The following is a 6,816-nucleotide window of genomic DNA, read 5'->3' as shown; positions in this document are numbered from 1 at the left end:
GTTTTACTTGTGATTTATATTAAAAAGTATATTTAAGAAATTCAATATTATATATATATATATATATAATTTTTTTAAAATTGCAAATATAACTTTGTTATGTTTCTAATTATTGACATAACCGATTAACCAAACCGAAAAAACCCAAACCAAAAAGAGAAAAACCAAACCAAACCAAATTTATTTTGGTTTGGATTGGGTTACACTTCTTCAAAACCAAAAACCGAAAAACCCAAACGAATAGTATAAAACCAAACCGAAAAACCGAATGCACACCCCTAGTATGAAGTAGATAAATTAAAAACTTAAGATTTTCAAAAAGTTCTATTTTTTTCAAAGTAATTAATTGAGGGTATAATAGGTAAAAAGAAATTGTCTTTTCTTGATTTGTCAAAATAGACAAGTAATTAGGGACAGCTAAAAAAGGAAAAGTGGACAAGTAATTAGGGACAGAGAGAGCGATTAATAGGGATAAAATGATAAACTCACTATATCAATAATTGTCTTCTTAATAGGTGTATCAATTCAAAAGTGAACAAGTAATTAGGGACAGAGAGTATTAGTTATCACATTTGTTTTTTTTAAAACAATTTCTTTAAGGAATTATAAAAAAAGGGTATTTTGTACTCATTTGTTTTTTAATTTTTTTCAATGTAATTAATGTTGTTTATTTTTAAAAAAAATATTTAATTCTAAGAATAAAATGAAAATAAAAATCATTGTAACTTGATTTTATAAATTGATAAGTATTTTATCACAAATATTTTTAATAATGTCGATAACTAATATGAAACGGAGGGAGTAGAACTCGTTTCATTAGTCACACATTTCTATAATATTCTCTCTCATACACAATGTTTAGAGCCACAAATGATCCCAAGCTAACCGCATGACATGACACCAACGAGCATAAAATAGACTGAATAAATTGAAAAGCCAAATCAAGTTCAAAGCAGTCTAACATATCATAAAAGAGAATTTAATACACACACGCAAAAATTTACTATTTGTCTGAAAGTCTTTACAAATAATGAGTTGATAAGACAAGTTTCCGGCTAACTCTAAATTGTCTGAAACTATAAAGAAGTACTAAAGAAAGTCGTCATAGGTCATCCTCGAAACATGAGGACTCACCAAAAGTGGTACTATGCTGATCAAAGTTTGTACTAACTGCGGCCTGAAGGATGCGCGTTAGAACTTATATTATGAAACAATATGGGTAGACAAGTATGCGATCAATACTTGGAATGTACTGAGCATGAGAAAAATGCATAAACATGATGTTAAAACATGATAAGTCTGAAAACATGTTAATTCAATGATCAAGTAAAACACAACATGAAAACTGATGATTTGATCTGAAAACATAGTACATGGTCATGCAATAACTGAAAATCATATCATATTGTGGGAGATACCATTAAACAATATAAATCATGTGAGCTATAACTTAGAGGTCAATGTACTGCTGCCACACCGAAAAGAGAGTGTCCTATTTGCCAAGGTAAGAACCATGAAATCTGAGCTAAGGTGGATCCACTAGCTAATGTCCATCTAAACAATATCCTATGATTGAACGTAGTTATGGGATAAAGGGATTGTTACTAAAGGTCTCATGCCTCTACTAGCGTGTAACCCTTCATCCCTAGGTTCACTTGGTGCTAAGTAAACTCCTAACAGAAACATGCATAAATAATGGCATGATGACACTCATCTAAATCCAAGACAAGTCAGCCTCAAACCCAACGAAATGAAAGAAAAGCGAAAGTAAAATAATAATAACATGAAAGTGGAAAACTTAGTCATTCTAATATAACCCCAAAACTTGGTTGTCACGTGTACAAGCCACTAATGTTAACTGCAAAATTTAAAAGATAATATAAGTCTCAATGTCTTTGTTTCTAGAGTAGAACAAAACATAAAAGAAGGAACGAGAGGCCCCGCCTGGATAACGAGCAACTACCTCTCACTGTATCCTCGAAAAGCCTCGAAAATAGAAGAAGATCACATGGGTTCGAGCTCGGAACCTACTCTAGTGTAGAAGTAAGGAGTGAGTACCAAATAACACGGTACTCAACATCAACCTACTAAACAAAGAAAAGCTAGCTAGAGTACGAGTACTTCTTTCATTCCAACCGAACTTCCTCAACTACAACCTGCATAGAGATCTGCCCCCAACGTAACAGTTGTACAATATATAATTCACAAGGCTTAATACTCAAAATCCAACAGTCTCAGTTCAACAACAATTAAGTATCAAGTATGTCAATAACAAGTAGCAAGTAGACTGATCACAAGTATCAATTAGATCATTCACAAGTATCATATAGATCATTCACAAGTATCAAATAGATCAATCACAACTATCAAATGCATCAATTCACTATAGTCAAGTAGTTGCCAGAACTATTTTTCATCGGCACCAGATCACTAGCTAGAACTATTTTCCTTCGAATTTAAACCACTAGCCAGAACCATTTCCCGTCGGCTTTATAAATATCACTTGTCAGAACCATTTCCCTTCGACACAATATCACTAGCCATAACCATTTTTCTTCGGCTTTATATCACTAGCCGAAATCATTTTCCTTCGGCTTTATACAATATTACTTGTCGAAACCATTTTCCTTTGGCATAATCACAATCATGTCTCATCATGGTGCATAGAATCAATGCAAATAAGCAATTTTACACCATAAGGAAGAGAGAATAAACTCAAGCAATTCAAGTCCACAATAATGCCATCAAAACATTTCATCAATCAACAAGTTAGGGTCCACATCAAGACAATTCACAAAGCACAATTATCAACATATTGCCTTTTTTATTCATTAAGATCAATCAAGTGGAATAATTGAACCTGTCACCTTATTCCCATTACTCCCCCCCCTCCACACACACAATGAAGGAAAATATACGATTCTACAAGTTTTACAAGGTTTAGAAGTCATTTGCCTCAATTCAATCAAAAGTCAATCCAAGACTTAAGTCTTTCCTTTTCGAACAATGTCCAAAGCCACACAATCTAGTTCAACTAAGTAATCCCAATAAGATTCTAGAAATAACAACTCCTAAATCATACATTTTGAAAAATGGGTCAAATCAACTCAAAAATCCAATTTCGAATATGAAGTTCGAATCCAAATATCTTTACATGAAAATGTTACCTAAGACATTTGGAGCTCATTAGTGAAAGTCATTTCGCAAAAAGAAGTTAAAATCAGTTCACATTCATCATTTTACTTTAGAACCCAAGTTCTTGAAAATCGTTATCATTTGCCAATCAAAATCTCAAATTTTGGTGTTAAAATTCATCAATGATAAAAGGAAATTGAAGCTTTAGGGTTACAAAGACTTACCCAAATGATTTAACAAAAGAAATCTCTTCAAAATCACCTATAAGGGTTTGCAAAATTCAAAAATGGCAAATGGGGGTTAAACTCAGAAATTTCAGGTCTAAAATCCCTCTTTGTTCTCGCAAAAGTGACCCAAGTTTGCTTAAGTGAACACCGCTAAAGCGACCACATGTTCGAAAAAGCTAACCCTGCAAAAAATGTCGACCTTCGCTTTAGCAATTGAACCTTTTGTTTCGCGAGGGTCACAAAAGCGCAAGACCTATCGCGAACGCGAAGGGTACAAAACCCAGGCATTAGAAAATTCAGCCAACTTTTAAATCATCAAATGGACCCTCGGGATTCGTTCAGAACCCCGTACACATAAATCATATATGCAACTTGACTAAACTCGACATTTCAGACTCAATAGAACCATCTAACTACGAATTCAAGGTCTCATTGATCCAAAATTTTGTCACGACTCAAAGTATACCCTATGCATAACATGGCTTATAAGACCCGAGAGGCCCTACACAAGCCACTTAGCATATATCATACAAGATAATAGAATTTAAAGAAGTCAAAGAAAACATTTTCATATTTCAAAAGAGTGTGACAAAGCGGAAGTCTAAACATAAGTCTCAAAAGTCATCTAATACATCATAAGGAAAGTGATTGGGACGTAACCCATACATCACATACAAAATCTGAATACGAAAGTAAAAAAAAAATAGTAGTATCATAGTCCTCGGAACATGAGGACTCACCAACTCTTGAACTTTGAATCGTCAACGAGGTCAACTAACCACGAGTATGGAAGGTAGGATCGTCGGACCCTAGATTCATGAGATAATGTAGTCACAAGTATGCATTAGTACATGGAATGTGCTAAATATGAGGCAATATGCATAAGATAAACATGATGACATGAATGACTTAAAAATATGTGAGGCATGACCAATGTGTAAACATTTAAAAGTTTTAACGAAGAAATGACATGTACATCATGAAATATGGTCAAATACTTTAACATAAAGGACATAAGAAAAGCTTTGAAGAAAACATAATCAATTTTGTGAGATATTAGCTTTAACCGATAGTAAGACCATGAGAGTTATTTCATGAAATCTGGTATATACCTCCTACCGAAAGAAGGGGAATCTACTTGCCAAGGTAGAATCTGTACATATAATCATTTGCTAAAGTGGATCCACTAGCTAAGTCATTTAAGATAATCCTGCGGGGGCACGTAGTTTGGGACTAGAGGTGGCTACTAGAGACAACCCTATTTGAGCTTCCACCTCAAATCCCTCTCGGTGCTAACTCTAAATCCCAACGGAATAGATAAAAGTAAAATATTAATTTAATATAGGAAAGACAATGATCAATACCAATCCACATCTTTCAAGACCAAAATATAGAGTAACTCCTTAAACATAATTTGACATAGATGAGAAAATCTTTCACCAATGTGAATTCACATGTGAGAAATATCTTTCACAATCATGATCATAATAACATGTGAGGAAAGCTTTCACAATAACATTAATACTTTCCTTTCAAAAGCATTGTCAATTCATTTACAACAATTTCATGAAAACATACATATGTTCATAAATTCATAATTCATAGGCTCATGAGTTCATCATAGATGAATAGTTGGAAATCATAATTGGGGTATGGATCAACATAATTTCAACTAAGTATCATATATTAGTATTGGATCATGCATTGGAAGGCTTAATTAACAACAATCAACCACAATTGAATGAAATCCATAAAATTGGATTGAAACCCTAACTCAAACAATTGAAATCGAATTGAGAAATTTGGAAATGGTAAGAACCCATGGAGGAAAGGACTCCATGGGTGAATACCCACATACCTTGATTCTAAAAGCCCACAAGGAATGATGAATTGGAGATTTGGATGAACCTTAACTCTTCTTCTGCTTTCTTATTCTTGAGAGAATTTGGGAGAATTTAGGAGAATGAATAGAAAATGCTTATTTGGGGATTAAAATCTTTATATATGGCTTAGGGTAGAAGGTAAAACAACGTAGTATTGGGTTAAAATAATTAGAGAAAAGACCCAAAATCCCTTTAAAATAATTGTCAGAATCAATCTACGGTTCAGACCTACGGTCTATAGGATTTTATACGAACTGTACTAGTCAATCATAGAAAAGTTCAGAAACTATTATTTGGTCCAACTTTTGACGGGACCTTTCTACGGTTTGTAAATCTCCCTACGGTCTATAGACACCAACCGTAGAAATCAACTTAACCTTCAAAATTTCACCAAGTCTGGGACTCACCTATGAGACCTATCTACGACTCGTGCATTGGTTGACGAGCTGTCCTAATCAACCATCAAATGAGGTACTGAAACTTATACAAAACTCTACCCTGGTTCTATGGTTCTCTTCCTAGGGTCCGTAGGACCCCCTACGGTCCATAGGTTGGACCTATAAAACCAGTTCTCAAGCAAATTTTTGCACTATCCTTTTCCCTTCGTCTTTCCAGCTTCCGAGGTGTTATAAATTCGCAAAAGTCACAAGAAACGAACATAACACCTAAAAAGATCAAACTAAGCTCGAGACTTCTGAAAATTCAACCAAGACCTCCTCTAAGCCTAAAATCATCCCCCAAATTCAAGGGAACTGTTGAGAATCTGATTCGAGCATCCGAACTCTGAATGATGACCAAAGTCAACCTAAAGGCTAAAATTTTCACAAATTTCCAACTTAGGACCTCAAATCCTCAATAAGCCTCCGAATCTGAAACTGCCAACTCTCTTAGACCAATTTCCACATTCCGAAGCTGATGAAATCGATGAAATTTCATTCCGACACTCGACACTTCAAAAGACACCGAAACCATTTTTTAACAACTTTAGCCTTTCATAACCCAAAAACTTACATAAATCACAACTTTTTACTCAAAGCCCAAAACATTTTCCAAATCCAATCAGAAATGACTCGGGTCAATATCGGGTGGGGTAAAATTGTAATTTTATGAAAGTTTTAAAAAATGACCTTCCGGGTCATTACAATGCAATGTGTATTTCTTTTTCCTCTTTCTTTTTAGGTATAGACAAATATCTTTTGCTTCCAAAAGAAAATATGTATTAGCCATATTGCATTATTTATGTGAGACATGTACAAAAGTAACATTACTTCTTCCTTTTATATGTTTTGTCACATCTTCATTGTCGCAGGTCTTAAAATGTTGTCTTTGTACTCAATATCCATGCTTAGTTAAAAAATAATAATATCCAAATAGCAATACAAAGAGGAATTTCATTAAGTTATAATACCTCAATTTGCTACTTTGATTTATAGGAAAGTTAAATTTTCTACATAAAAAACAAAAATAACTAAGCGAGTTTTTACGTTATATATCTTAAGAAGCTTTATCTAACTTCAATGTAGCCAATTTTAAAGAAGTTTAGCATACCTAGATACTTTTTCATAAGAAGT

Source organism: Solanum tuberosum, unplaced genomic scaffold, assembly GCF_000226075.1.
Source record: "Solanum tuberosum cultivar DM 1-3 516 R44 unplaced genomic scaffold, SolTub_3.0 scf00063, whole genome shotgun sequence".
NCBI classification, from domain to species: domain Eukaryota; kingdom Viridiplantae; phylum Streptophyta; class Magnoliopsida; order Solanales; family Solanaceae; genus Solanum; species Solanum tuberosum.
Note: the sequence above shows the minus strand (reverse complement) of the source record.